This window comes from Rousettus aegyptiacus, unplaced genomic scaffold, assembly GCF_014176215.1.
Source record: "Rousettus aegyptiacus isolate mRouAeg1 unplaced genomic scaffold, mRouAeg1.p scaffold_m13_p_1, whole genome shotgun sequence".
Classification (NCBI taxonomy): domain Eukaryota; kingdom Metazoa; phylum Chordata; class Mammalia; order Chiroptera; family Pteropodidae; genus Rousettus; species Rousettus aegyptiacus.
In genome coordinates this window covers 9492747-9508828 of record NW_023416284.1, presented here as the reverse complement: position 1 = coordinate 9508828, position 16082 = coordinate 9492747, and the positions used below count along the sequence as shown (strand labels likewise).

General features: G+C 37.2%; 1 protein-coding gene across 1 annotated transcript in view; it reads left to right on the top strand.

Moving 5' to 3' along the window:
* The first annotated feature begins 3508 nt into the window (after positions 1-3508).
* Positions 3509-16082, top strand: part of FBXO42 (F-box protein 42) — a 75117-nt gene continuing 62543 nt past the window's right edge. Inside the window, exon 1 of the mRNA XM_016128284.2 lies at positions 3509-3719. The gene's annotated coding sequence lies outside the window, so the exon portion shown is untranslated. The remainder of the gene's footprint in view (positions 3720-16082) is intronic.

The following is a 16082-nucleotide window of genomic DNA, read 5'->3' as shown; positions in this document are numbered from 1 at the left end:
CCACACCTGACCAACTTTAAAGATAAAGACTTTTGTCTTGTTCACTCGCTGGAACATTTACTTTGAATACATTATCCTGTGAACTATTCTTTTAAGTGAATTATCTGCTGAGCTTGGCGACAGCAAGGTGAGACTATCAGACGTTACCTAAATCTCTCTTGTAGTGTGATTAGTTTTTCAAAAATACAACTGACTTATTAGTTTTAGTCTTTGTAATTATAGCCGGTTACCAGCAGAGGGAGATAGTTTCTCACAATTTTGTTATATTTGGCAATGCGCCTTAACAAAGGAATTAGTTGGGCATTCCTGGGACTGAATTCTCTAGGAGACTAGAAAGAGAAATCTTGGAGATCGTCTGAAGATGTTACAAAGGAAATAGGTTTTATTCCACCAAATGAGTGATCTGGAAGCCAGCCCTAGTTAATTATAGGCCCCTTGTGACCTTGGGCAAGTCCCTCCCTCATCTGTAGAATGAGGGGATGCGACTAAATAAGCTCTAAAATTGAGGAAGTAGTAGTTTCTTTCTCAAGGGGAAAGCCCCTCAAATTAAGGCAGTGGCATATGTTTAATATTCTTGTGAAAATCATGTTTGGAGCTTAGAAATTTGCACTCGGAACAGCAGGCACCTTTGATACACCACACAAAACACTGATGTATAATAGGGATATTAAAGCAAAGCCCATAGTGAGAAAAGTTACCATGGCAATGCACAAGCTGAGGCTATGTGGACAGTTGTGTTAAGAAACAAATGGCAACTTAACAATATAAAATATACCTACCTTTTGATCCAACAACTGCATTTCTAGGAAGTTTCCCTAGATACCTAGATACATTTGCTCATATGCAAATAACAAAAGTACAAGGATATTCACTGCTATTTCATTTATAATCAAAAAAGAATGGAAACAAATTAAATGCCTATCACTAGAAGATTTGTTTTAAAAATATATGATACACCCATGCAAAGGAATGGAATACAATTCACTAACAAAATTTAGATGGTTCTAAATATACTGACACTAACTGACCCCCAAATTTAAAAAAGAATTTGTTTAAAATAAAAGCAAGGTACAGAGCAGCAGTATGTATACTTTGCTGCTATTTTTAGGTTTCTTTGTTTATGCATGTATATATGTGTTTGTATATGCATGTTCGGAAAGATATTAGGAACTTGTAACAGTAGTCACCTTTATGGAGGAGAGAGGTTTACTAGGTAGCTAGGAGCTGGCAGGATAAACTTCATGTTTATTATATGTCCTTTTGAACTTTTCGAATATTGTTCTATGTGCAAAGCTTACTTACTTATTTTAAATAAACACATACATAAGAATTTCAGGAATTGATTAGTGGATGGACTCTGGAGGAAAACTTTTCCTTTACACTTATTAAAGAGGGAACGGCCACCCCTCTCATTCTAGCCTCATCCCTTGTCTCCTCTCCAATTATGTCCCAATAGGCCTTCATCCTGTAGAGAGATTTTCTAAAACACCGTTTTCATCACATATCCTCCCGGACCCCAAATCTCCACCGAGTAGGAGTTAATATGCAGTTTTCCTCCTGATACTCCAGACCATATATAAACTGACCTCAATCTTATCTCCTGTTTGTCAGAAGCAACACTGTGTAGAGTTCAAGAGTATAGGCTTTGAAGTGAGACCACCTGGGTTCAAACCCTGCCTGTGACCACAGATTGAGCTATTTAATCCCTGTGTGCTTCAAATTTATTATCTGCAAAATAAGCACAACAATGGCACCTACTTAGTAGTGTTTGGCCCTTAATAAGAGTACACAATAAACACCAACTGTGATTATTATTCGTTTTGCTTTAATCATAATACTTTTATGTTTATCACAATTTATAAATTTATATCGATTGATTTACTTTATTGTCTGTCTCTCATAGTAGACTGTAGGGGTCTTTCATGAGAGCAGGGACTTGGTTAGTTTAAAAAATGTATTATATATATATTATTATACATATCACATGGTTTGGCACAAAGTAGGTGCTCACTAAATATTTGTTGACTGAATGCCCTCTTTGTTGTCAAATTTCCAGTTCATTAACTGATTCATCAAATATTTAGTAAGTTCCAATTGTGTGCCAGTCTCTATATTAGATAATAAAGCAGTGAACAAAACAGACAAAAATGCCTGCTGTCTTTGAGGTAGGAGATTCGAGGTGGAGTGGTTCTGTATTTGAACCTGTTCTAACATGATCCAGCAGTTCTAAACCTAACTGAGCATCAGAATCCCTAGGGAGCTTTTTAGAAAATGTTCAAGGGAAGGATAAGGTGGACTCTGGAACCTACATTTTTACAAGGAGGCACTTAATAACTGGTCTAGTGTTTCTAATATTAAGTTCTACAGGATATTTTTGGGGGGGTGGGATTGGTCACAGTTCTGTGACAATTTTTAAGCTTGGGGTTTTTAATGACATGATTGAAATATTTTATCAATTATAATTGCCAAGTTTCTCTTTGGTCGTGACATTTCCTAACTGAAACACTTGAGTTTCTTAAATCAGTGCTTTCCATACTGGAATTCCATGAGGTATTCCCAGAGGCTTCTGCATTATTTAAGTTTGAGGAACACAGATCTAGTGATTTCTAGAGTGAGGATGACCCAAGTCTGCTGCCCAATACCACCTTGCCCTTAATCTTGATTCAGGACTTGGGTTCTGATCCAGCCCTGTGTCTCAAGAGATATCCCAGAAGGTCCACTTTATCCTAGGGTATTGGGGTGGCACCTCGAGGTTCCTTTGGTTTTGGTTTTCAACGCAAAGGGCGAAATTGGAAACCCTTGGGCTATGTATCTGTGGCATTTCCTTAAATCACATGCTGTTTGGATGAGTTCATGAAGGTTCTCACCTTACACAACAGGTTGCTCCCTTGGAAGCGGGACTTTGTTGGACCCCACCACCTAGCCAGGTGATAGTGACAGTGGCAAGTACAGGAGCTTGAAAACCAGATACGCCTGAGTTCAAATCCAACCCTGCCTCCTCTGCGCCAAGATGTGAGGCCTTGGGAAAATTTTTCCCTCATCTGAAAAATGGAGCTAGTAATAAGTCACACTGTGATTGCTACAGTTAGGGGAGGCGTCGCTTGCACAACCAACGCACTGAGTTTCCCTCCTTCAGTTGACATCCAAGAGCACTTCCAACCGCCACAGTCCTCCCCGGTGCTCATTGGGCGTCCGGCGGCAAGAACAAGTTAACTCCTGGCCAAACGTCTATCATAGTCTCAAGCCAATTGTCCCGGGCCCTGCGAAGGAGGGTGACTGCAGATCTAAGGTCAATTGTACTCAAGTAAGGCAGGTGCCGAAGCGCGACGTTTCTTCACTCCAGCTTCGCTCCCGGGAGCGTCGTTCTAACCCCAGGACACCCTCCGCCGCGCACCACGCCCCTTCCCCAAATGGCACCGCCCCCAGGCCGCCCCGCGCGGGCCCGCCGAGCTGACGTGTGCGTGCGCGCGCGTCCCCTGCGCCGGGCCCGGCGCATGCGCGTTCCGCGCTGTCTTCTCCTGGCCAGAGCAGCAGCGGCGGCGGTGTTTGAGTGGAGGAAGATGGCGGCTCCGGACTGCTCGGGGTCCCGCCAGCTGTGAGGAACCCCGAGTGCGGCAAGCGCGGCCTGAGGCGGAGCGCCTCTGCTCTGGCCCTGTCCCGGCTCCCTCACCGTTGTCGTCAGCGGAGCTAACCCGAGAGCGTGGCGTGGGCTGGGCCAGGTGAGGTCTCTCCCGCTCCTGGGGCCGCGGTGGGGACCTGGCGCCTCCTGCCCTTTATGCCCCGGGCCCGCAGCGGGCAGTGGGCGCCCCGGGCTCGGCTTAGGCCCTGCACTCCGCGCGGGGTTTCGTGCCGGCTGGCCTGGAGACCTTGCTTTCGTCATCCTCGGCCTCCCTGGGTTAGGCAGGAGGAGGAGAGCCCCTTTTCAGCCAGCCCTTGGGATGGGAGTGCACCCGGCTCCTCTCCTCAAGCAGGGCGGTTCTCGCCCCCTCACCGGGGCCACGAAAGGGTGTGTGACCAGGGCCAGGATGTCTGTAAGGATGTCAGGTAGCCTTTCACCCGCCCCCGAATCTTTAACGCCTTGCGAGAGAAGCCGGAGTCCGGTGCCCTCCGAAATTGGGGCTGCGGCGCGGGGCCAGCATCTCTGAAGCTGCAGCTGCACAGGGAAGATTTTGGAATTGGCTTAAAAAATAAAACACAAGCAGCCTTTCCTACCCTTTAGCTTTTTGAGTCTTCTCCCAGCGAAGTGAGAACTGTGGATCTCCTTGGTTCAGACAGTAATCCACGTTGTGACTCTGGAAGCCTTCTGGTGAAAATTGAACAGAGGGAACAGTGGAGGGTGGGAATGAATTTGTCAATGAAGAAAAAATTGTACAATCTCGATAGTCTCTGCAGAGTAAGTTCGGTGCTAACGAAGTCCTCTTTCGTTTGAAACCTTTGGATTGTTAAGATTCGGAATAGCCAGTTGCTTTTATCTATAAAATCTCCCGAATATTATTAGGAAAATAAAAGCTTCATTTCTTAATTGCCAAAGCTTTTGGACTTTTCTGTGGTAGGATTCTGATTGCTCTGGATGAAGATTCAGACACATTACTAGTTCTCACTTGCTGGCAGTGTGACCATGGTACTATGCTTGTTCCTTTCTGAGAACAACTTTTTTATTCAAATGTTGTTCAAATGCTAATTTAGAGACTGATTTCGTTGCTCTAACGTAGGGAAGCTGGTTTGAAGCCTTGTGGTCTTTTTCTTGAGCAATGATGGCTTCATTTGGAATTGTGCTATGTATGGGGAATTGTAGAAGTGAGAGCTTTAGGTTGGACATACCAAATACCTTCTGTAACCTCAATTTGTTTTACTTGTGCTTAGGAATGATGACATCATGGGTTTAAAGGGACAAGGAAAATTTGAGAGGAAATACCGTTATTTAGAATTGAACATTTAAAATTCAATTTGTAGCTTTTAGGGTGATTAGTGCTGCTGTGTCAGATTCCTAATTTAGAGCATATTCATGTGTATAATCTGATTGGGGTCTTTTCATTTGTATGTTGTCATTTTATACTCTGTAACTTGGCTTTTGACAAGCCAGGTATAGATATATTACTCAACCTACATCGATCCACGGATGTTCTATTTCAGAAAAGCTTTTAATTGTTAAAATGACAACTGTTTAGTTTAATGTTAGCTAATTCTTTGATAATTTTTTCCTTTTCTTAAAGCCATTTCCATGAGATTTGTAGATTTCCTTAGTACCTTTGCTAAGGACATAGACCTGAGCCACAACTCTGTCGTAGGAAATTGGAGAGCCATTTTATATTTCAATTTGCTAATAATAAAGAGTCTAAAAATTAATGCAGTAAAACATCCTAGTGATTTGACATTATGCCTATTGGCATAATGTGTTGCATTGTTATGCTAAATCATCATCAGATATTGATGCAACTTGATGACATCTATGACATCATTCACTCCAGCATTTTGCCTTTTGTAATAATTCTTTATCTTTTCAGAGTCACAAATGGAACAAGAGCAGGAAAAATAGCTTAGGGTGCTTCTTATGTCCGATTTTGAGAAGAACCGTAATTTAACACTGCTTTGTGTAGTTAGAACCCTTCCGTAAAATTCAGAGCTACGGGTTTCCTACCAGTTACGAAGAGCAAGCATAGAAAATGCTAGCAGAACCTCTGGGTTTTACCATGGTATTGAGGTCCCAAGGAGAAGTTATCACAAAGATGAACAAATAGTGATCATCTTCGTGATTTTCAGGGTTATTGAGGTCAGTCAGTGAAGTAACAACTCTTTATAAAACCAGAATCCATTTGGTTAAATAATATTCTTCCCATTTTACAAGATTGTTGTGTGAATTGAAAAAGGTAATGCTTGTGAAAGTGCTGTGTAACATGAAAGGTAAATGTAAGATTGATTATTTAGTAATCAATTTTATGAAAACAACTACCAGGGCCCTCTGTGTGCTGAGCATTTTGGGAAGTAGGTACTAATGATTCTAAGACAAGACAGCTTTTGGTCTCAAGTTTCCTACAGTCTTGTTGGGGAGCCAGACAAGGCAACCAGTTAAGTACTGTGTATTGTAGTGTAAGAAATGCACTGAATCCAGCCACGAGAGAGTCAGAGAAGGCGTCTCAGTGCCAGGACAGCTTTCCCCAACCTTTCCTGTTATTCTGCAGAAAAATTGACTTTCGTGAGTGACTTGCTTTTTATAAAAACTTAAAACATTTTTTATCATGAGTTCTTTTCTTCTTTTATTCATTCACTGTCATGACACTTCCCACACAGTATGCCCCAGTTATGGTTTTTGCATTCTCACAAATCCAAGAGTCTTGGGAGAACCTTTCTGAGAGTGAGTCATACACACAGGCAACTAATGCAAACATTGCAGCTGCAATTAAAATATCTCTGATTACTGAGTGATGTTAACTTTAGAGTGATGACGCTTTGTTTTTGTTTTGTAAACTGTCATGAGAAGCCCTGTATGATTTTAATTTGATCACATTTAGTTAATACATGTTTAGTTGTCAGTTGCTTAGAATGTTGACTATAAGGGGTTATTAGTACTATCTCCTTTCTCCCAATAATAAAATGAGCAGGTCTTTTTTCTTTTTGGGTGAAGCTGACAGGTTAAGCCCGAACTAAACTATTTTACAGAATCTGTTTATGTGGTTGAGTTTGCTTAGCATCTCTGGTATTGAATTTCTGTATCCCACTACAAGTTCCTCATCTTAGTGCTGTGGTATTTTGTAATTAATTTTCATGGTGTTTTCCACATTGCAAAAATTTTCTGAGTTTTTGAATTGGGTAGAATCTTTAAGTAGTGCAGTATTAGTTGAACATGTACAATCTGTCTTAACTGAAAATGAGTGCTTTAAGGTTGTGGTTGCCAGAAAAATGAAAGTGATATGTTTGTTCATCTTCTGTATTATGACAGGTTGTTACATGTAGAAAGATATGACCTACAGACAAGTCATTTAAAAATTGCCCAGTATTAAGCTCATAATACAGCTTACTTTTAAACTTGTTTCTTGTGACATTCTTTTACATGTCTTGTAAAATTATGACTTAGTGGTACTCCTGTAGTTTAATTTTGCATTTCCCTACTCATGCATGTATTGGATAGCAAATTTACTTTGAATTTTGATTTTTCCTGTATTTCTACTTTTTAATTTGTAAAGTTTCCTCTTAAGATTTTTCATTTATTCCAGTGTGGCTGTTCTGTTTTGCTTCAAAGGTGGGAGTATCTTGTGGTGCTTTGATGCTTGTTTATATATAAATCTAATAAATGTATAGATCTTGTATAAAGCAACAGTTACTTGAAATTTTGTATTACTTTGGACAGTAACTTATTTTCTCTTGTCCTCTAGTAATATATATTTGAGGTAGTTCATTTAACTTCTATAAAGGCAAACAAGTTTTAGTTTCAGCTGATAATATTCCCTTAGAATATTTAATATTTAGGATACTTTTTTTATTTTAGCTTTCAGGAATTCACTAATATGCCATATTCTTTCAAATTTGTTTCCTTTATTCTCATTTTAAATGCTTAATTTGTGTTACTATTTGAAAAACAAGGAGTTTTTTCCAGAGTGAACCTCTTGGTGCAATGTTTGGAGAAAGATTGATGTTAATTATAAATTCATCAATACAGTTTTTACTAAATGTTGCTGCTCCCATTTGCTGGCTTTTCACTGGAAGTCAAAAGAAAATGGAGTTATCCATTTATCTCAGTATTTCTTTCTAAAATTTTTGCTAGCAGTCTTGCTGTCCCTTGTCCAGATGGAACAGTGTCTTGTCTCGGGATCAGGCAGTATTGTGTTTGCAGTATGTTTTGCAGGACTGCTTCCTTAGCTTTTGTTTTGCGATTCTTAATAACATCTTTCCAAACAGATCCTTGGGTCTAGTCAAGATCAACCAGGCTGCTCTCTTCTTCAGTATCTAAAGTTTTAAAGTTCATGTGGGTACTTCAGATTTTGATTTGTCTGTCTTCCTTACCTATCTCCTTTTTCTCAGTAAATGCAGTTCTGTCTTCCAAAAGTGTGTTTCATAAATCATATAATTTTGGAATATATTCTCCGTAAATATGCATGATGACAGGTGGGTTAGAATTTCACATTTTATTTAACTTGAAAGTAACTTACTGGTAGTGAAATCTTGAGGCATTATGCTAGGTGAAGTAAGCCAGACGTAAAAGAACAAATATTGTGTGATTACATTTATGTGATATACCTAGAGAAGTCCAATTCATAGAGACAGATAGAATGGTAGTTTCCAGGGGAGAGGAGGGAATGGGGAGTTAGTATGAACGTAGACTTTCAGTTTGATGACAGAGTTCTAGAGATGGTTGGTGGAGATGGTTGCACAACAAAGTGAATGTATTTAATGCCATTGAACTGCACACTTAAAAATGGTTAAGATGGCAAACTATATTATGTATATATTACCACAAATTTTAGAAGGTAGCCTAATAGTTTACTATGCTCTATGAGCTGGCTCGATACCCTTTTATTTTAACATAGTAATTAAAATAGGCTTAGGCCTCAGGTAGACCCAGGCTCATACCCTAGTTCTGTTTAAGTCTCCTCATCTATAACGTGAGGATAATGATATCTATCCTTTGCTATGGGACAATTAAATATGAAAATGCATGAGAACATCCCTGATAGCATAACACATAGTAAATGCTCAAATCTTAAACATTATTATTTTTATGGAACATTAAAACTGGGACAAGGCGAACTTACCTCCTAGTTTCCTTATACTGAGTGTGTAGTCCCCAGGGCACACCTGCCTTGCAGCAGGAATACATATTTTTTTTTCCCTGTGCTGCTCTTTCTATCTTCGTTTGGAGAACTGGGCTTACTCATGGCTTCATTTGACACCACTGATCTGATGTCTCTTAGATCCATCTAGATGCAATCTTTCTTTTATGCCTCTTGGTTTTCCAGGGATTTTATAGGGCATATCCTCTGACTGAACTGTATAAGTGTTCACAACTGTGGAGTCCATTATTTCATCTCCTTTGTTAAGACAAAAACTTTCACCAACTAAGTTTCCTTTTTAACATTCCCATTTCCGTAGGTAGAATAACTTTATTCTGGTCTGGTAAACTGTAAAACTGGGAATCATTTTTTTAATACTCTTTTTTATCTTCTGTATCCTGCCATCTAGTTCTGTATTATCTTCATCAGGATTCCACATATTTCTCTGTTACTCGTCATATTTGCCGCCATGACTCTAGCCAGGCTTTTATGAGCCGAAGGCAGACTGAATTATTGTTATAGTTCTTAGCTGGTCTTGTTGTCAGTGCGCTGCCATTTGCTAGTTCTGTGATCTCAGTCTCCTTCTTTTCCAAAATAGAAATTACAATTCCTGCCTCATGACATACGTGTAAAGTATTCAACTAAATGCCTAACATATGGTGAACACTCAAACACTAGCTATTATTTGAGTTTTTCTTCTTGGTAATCTTTGTAAATGGTTAAGATTGAGGTGACAGTATTATGACAGACCAGTCTTAAAGAAATACTATCCGAATGTTTCTCTTCTGATCAAGAACCTAGGATAACTCATTATTGCCTAGCTCCTGTGCTTATTTTTGAAGCTTTCCATGTGGCCCTTGTTGTACATTTTCAGCATTATTCTCCATAGCACCCATCATGCAGTCTATTCAAGTCATGATAGTCTCACTGCCTCCTGTATATATCATGTTTGTTTGTACACGGGAACACGCATCTTCCCAGGTAGGAGGCATTTTTTTTTTTCATTTAACTATGCTGTCCAGCTCTGTAGACTAACATTGAACATTGGGTAGTTTAGAGAAGGCCTCAAGTTACAAGGTGATACTCAGGCTGAAAGATAAATAAGGCAGGATATTTAGTGCTAAGGAACAGCAAATGCAAAAGACCAAAGTAGGAACCAGGATCCAGTCAGGATTCCCAAATTGCCTTTGGTTGTTATTTAGCTTTTGCTTCTTAATCTAAAACAATCTTCCTCCCCACTTTTTTTCTTTTCCTCAATGACATTGACTTTTTGAAGAGACGGGTCTAGATCTCTGGTAGACTCTTCCACATTCATGATTTGTCTCTTTCTTTCTTTGTGTCATTTAACTCTTTATCCCCTTTTAAGGCAAGTCTAAAGGTTTGATCATATTTATGTTTGCAATCTTTTGTGACACCGTATACTCATATCGCACTTGACGCCATGTTTTTCCGTTATTATGATGCTAAATTTGATCACTTGATTAACATGACAGTCCTAGATCTTTCCATTATAAAGGTTTCCCTTTACAAGGATTAAGTAATCCCGTGGAGCAGTTTAGCACAATATAGTTACTCTGTTCCTCAACCATCTTTTACCTGTTGGTTTTAGCATCCTTTAATGATCCTTGCCTCAATCAGTTTTTTCATTGGAGGTTGCAAAATATAAGTAGAAATGAACATTTTTTATTCTCTTACAGAATCTTGTCAAAATGTATTAGGCTCTTTGAAGAATATTTTACGTGTCAATGAGGAAGCTGGCTATATATGTAAACAGATTTGACAGGAATATTGTGGGATTATAGAGTATTTTGAATTCTTCCTGAAACACCATTTTCATCACACTTCACATTCACTCAAACTTAGTGAATTCCTTCCTAGAGACTTCAAAACAGATTGATGGGGCCCAAGACCGGAGTCAGGGTAGTTAGATGTTAGGTGTTTGCTACAGTGCTTTAAGTGTGGATAACAATGGCCAGCATCACAGCAGGGGTAATAACAGTAAAGGGGAGGTGAACGTGCGTATGCAAGATGCCACGTAAAGGAACATGCTACAGTTATTTTGAGGATGATTTTAAATTAATTTCAATGATTGATTTATACTATCTTTAAAGAGTGGAGTCATTTTCTTTTTTTGTGTAATCATAGGCAAATTAAATTTATCTGAGCCCTCAACTTGATTGGAAATTTTGAAATGTATTTTATCTTTATTCCTTTGGCATTAATTCATTCCATTCATTTATCCTTTGTCTGCTACTTCCTCATTGCTGAAGGCAGTACTGACATGAATTAGACATATAACCCATACTTGCTAGAAAGACGAGTACCCGATGATTATATATGTCAGAAAGCGAGAAGGAAATACTAAGGGAATTCAGAATAAGAAATTCCTTACAGTTGGAGAAATCAGGGAAGATTTTCTGGAGTAGGTAGCGCTTGAACCAGCTTGAAAAAAGGCCAATTTGCACATGTAAAATTGTATCCCAGAGTACCAAGAGCAAAGGATCGTGTAGGTAGGAAGGAAGAGTCTCTATCAAGATTCAATTTGGCTGAATGATAAGAGGACTAGACTGGAATAGGGAGAGGCATACAAAAAGTGAGGTTAGACCCAGATTGTGGAGACTTTAAACTGTGGATCAGTTTGTCAAAAAATTAAACAGAATTACCTTGAGATCTAGCAATTCCATTTCTGGTTATACCAAAGAATTAAGAGCAGGAGCTCAAACAGGCAAAAACAACCAATATCCTTTGGTAGATAAATGGATAAAGAAAATGAGGTTTACATATGTACGATGGAATATTATTCAGTCTTAAAAAGGAATGAAATTCTGATATATACTACCACATGGATGAACCTTAACAAATTTATGTTAAGTGAAATTAGCCAGCCAAAAAAAGGGCAAGTATTTTATGATTCCACTTATATGAGGTACCTAGAGTAGTCCTGCTCATAGAGACAGAAAGTAGAATAGTGGTTACCAGCAGCTGAAGAAGGGAGGATGGGGAGTTAATGTTTAATGGTTATAGAGTTTCCATTTGGGATGATGAAAAGGTTCTGGAGATGGATAGTGTTTATGGTTGTATAGTGTGGATACACTTAATACCATTGAAATATATACTTTAAAATGATTAAGATGTTAAATTTTATGTGATATATATTTTACTACAATAAAAAAATAAAATGCAGTGCTAAGGACCTTGAATATTAAAGAATAGGCATTGAGGAATCAATGAAAGCTTTGAATCCAGATTTGCACTGTAAAGATTAATCCCGAAGCAAAATAACGGATAGATTGGAAAAGGAAGGAGTGAGCAGTGTGAAATCCAACTAATCCTCTGTATTCCAGTAGTTTCTTTAAGAAGTGATTTGGCCTGATGGGCAGCAGTGGAAAGAATTGGGAGGAACGGTGAATGTGAGAGTGATTTGACAAAAGGAAGAATAAAAGGTGACTCCTAGGCTTTAAGTCAGGTAAGCAAGAGATAAGCGGGTGGCTGGGAAAATGTTCAATATGAATTAGGTGTCAGCTGTCCAGAAGTCATTTGAAAATAGGAGGATGAGGAGATGTAGTTCAGGAAAATCAGGCCTACAGATGAGTTTTGGTGTGATTAATCTGTCCATCCATCCACCCGTCTGCCTGTTCCTCCCTCCCTCCCTCCCTCCTTCCTTCCCTCCCTCCATCCATCCTTTTGAACAAATAAATGTTTAATAGAATCTGCCTTTGCCAGGCGTATTAAATGAACACATCAGTCTTTAACCTCAAGCTTCTCACAGTCCAATGAGTCATTCTCTTGGCAGTTATATTTGAAACTGTGTTTGCCTACAGAGAAGGTATAGCAAGGAAAGAGAAGGCAAAGTAGAATTTTAGGGGCTGCCTCCACATTTAGTATGTGAAAGAATTAAAGGAACCTCAAAATGAGGGGCCAGAGACAGTAGAAACCAAGGGGGATGTATAATGATCCAAAATTAAACTAAATTTGAGGAATCAGTAGTGGTAACAGATAAAGTTGGAAATTTTCAGAAATCTGTTCTTTAAAATAAATTTAAGATTTGCTTTTCACTTCACTTTGTCCATAAGAGTGATGACAGTGTGCTCTTAAGTTTCTTTTTGTGCCATTTTTCATATTTTTTGATCCATACTGATTGAGAGTGAATTACATTAGTGGGCCAGGCAGCTGTGCTTTCAGCTTTGGATTTCTGCTGTTATTGGCAGAAATTCCCATTTGGAATTTTTGTCCTTAGTTTTTACCTAAAAATAAAATACTTTCTTTCTTCGATTTAAATTGGCCTGGCTCATAATTCATTTCTTTTTTATTGTGATAAAATATACATATCATAAAAGTAACCATTTAGCCATTTTTAAGTGTACGGTTCAGTGGCATTAGGTATACAAGTATCCAAAGGCAGTTGCTTTCAGGACCCCTGAGAATTCTAAAATCCAAAGATGCTCAAGTCTCTCATATAAAATGGTATGCTATTTGCATAGAATCCACATACCTCATCCCTTATACTTTAAGTCATCCCTAGATTACTTAATACAATGTAAAAGCTTTGTAAATAGTTATACTGTGTTTACCGAATAACGACAAAGTAAAAGTCTGGGCATGTCCAATATAGACTAAACCATTGTACACGTAAGCAACCTTTGTTTTTTAAATATCTTCCATCTGTAGTTAATTGAATTCATGGATGTGGAACTCATGAATACAGAGGGCCGACTGACTTCACATTCTTATGTAAATGATAATACATTTCTTTCATAATAAAAAACAAACTTCATTCCTAGCAATTTTTTCATCTTACTCATATATAAAATTGATTGTTTCTTTAATTTCACTGTAATGTTTAACTTAATTAAATTGAAGTACCCAATAGAGTGATTCAAGAATATTTTCCTACTTTCTTTAAAAAAAGAAATACAATGTTTTATACCACATTTTACAGAAAAAATATTTTTAGGGGCAATAAAATTTTTTTAACTTTTCATCTTGCTTTATCAAGTTTGTTCTTTTGCCATCTTTGCACCAGAATTTTTTTTTAAGTAAAATATAAGATGCAGGTAACAGTTGAAACCATATGTGTTCCCCTTGTAATCTCAATTGCCTTTATCTCTCTCTAAAATAACCAAAATGAATTTGATGTTTATCATTCTCATGCATATTTGTATATTTTACTATATATTTACATATTCATAACACTATATATTGATAGTACTGTTATGCAGGTGTTTACTTACTATAAATGACAACTTATTTTTAAATGACCAATATTGTACAAATTAGATTCTATTTTATGAAGTCATTTTTGTGAATGTAAAAAATGAGTTGAAGCATGTCTTTACTAATGTACATCTGTTTATTTTACTAACAACTTCCTTACTTTTTAAGTCTAAAATTAATGTAGCTTGCTTTAAACAAAGTATACATTTTAGAAAATGAAATACACATTAATTTATTTCATGAATTTAATGGAAGTGTATTCATTTGTACTGCAACTAATTTTGGGATAACTACTGCTGCTAAAACAACAGAGGCTCAGCAATGTAAAAAACTGTCGATGTCAATTCTGACTGGAAAACTTTTGAAAATTTAGTTCAGAAGTAGGATAAATAGAATAGTCCTGGTGATTCCATCTTTATATATAAATGACTATGACTACATCTTGATTGTTATAAATTTGATATTCATACCACTGCAAGTGAATGTTATTAACAATAAAATTCTTTGTAACATCTAAATCTTAAGCCTTTCCCTCTAACCCTGCCACCTGTACATGTATGTGTGATGTTGAATTTCTTTATAAATCATTTTCTGGTAGGCAGCAAAAATTTGTAGAATTTGGTGCAATTATGTTGTTTGGAATCTGAAAAGTAATTTTTTTCCTTCAATTCTTTAAGTTTACAGGTAACTCCTAGTTCTGGCTATAGCACTTTGTAAATAAGAAGTAATACTGAAGATAATTATGCTAATCTACTGTTTTAGTTAAGTAGGCTTTTCTTTATAAAATTAAAATAAACACTGAAATATAACTAGGCTTCCCTCAGTTACTGCTGCATTTTATAAAAAATGATGTAAAGAGAACTTGTGGCTAAGCTGATTTTAAAAGAAAGTTTTCTTAGTTTTAGGTTTTTCGAATTGTAATACTTTAGTCAAGAAGTCAACTGTGGGTCATTTTGGAGAAAAATAAGAAAGAAGAATTTTTTTCTAGTATAAAATCAGCAGATGAGCATTAGTATAAATAAAATGCCTAGGTTTAGTTAATTTATCAGTAAAATATAGTTTCTAAACTATTTCTTCATAAAAGACCATACTTAGAACATTATTTCTGGAAATTTAAAAGAACATGCTTCTTTTTTATTACATACAAACTGTTCTACTCCACTCAGAAGGCAGAAATACTTGTACAAAGTAACAGAGTACCAAAGTGAAATGAGATTGTAAAATTATTTGGAAATCAAGAAATAGATACTTATTACAGGATGAAAAATAATTTCAGGAAATTTTAGAGATAGCAGCATGAGATTTTAATTGTGGGATGATACTTGACATTAAAAAGATTACAGAATATATAGAAATGCCTAGAAGTGGAACTGCGGGGTCATAAGGTATTTCTATTTTTAATTTTTTTGAGGTACCTCCATGCTGTGTTCCATAGTGGCTGCACCAGTTCGCAGTGCCACCAGTGCATGCGGGTTCCCTTTTCTCCACATCCTCGCTAACACTTATTTGTTATTTTATTCATGACAGCCATTCTGACAGGTGTGAGGTGATATCTCATTGTGATTTTAATTTGTATTTTTCTGACGCATAGTGACATTGAGCATCTATTCATAATTCTACTAGCCATCTGTACAACCTCTTTGGAGAAATGTCTATTCAGGTCCTCTGCCCATTTTTAAATCAGATTATTTGGAGTTGTTTGTTTTGTTTTTGTTTGTTTTTTGGTGTTAACATGAGTTCTTTATATATTTTGGATATTAACCCCTTATCAGATATATCATTGGTGGATATCTACTCTCATTTGGTAGGTTGTCTTTTCCTTTTGTTGATGGTTTCCTTTGCCGTACAAAAACTTTTTAGTTTAATGTGGCCCCATTTGTTTGTTCTTTTCATTTGTTTCTCTTGCCTGAGGAGATATATCCAAAAAGTTATTATTAAAAGCAATGTCAGAGTTTACTGCCTATGTTTTCTTCTAGGAGTTCTATAGTTTCGAGTGTTACATTTAAGTCTTAAATCTATTTTGAGTTTATTCTTGTATATGGTTTAAGAAAGTGGTCTAGTTTTTTTTTTTTTTTTTTTTTTGCATGTATCTTCCCAGTTTTC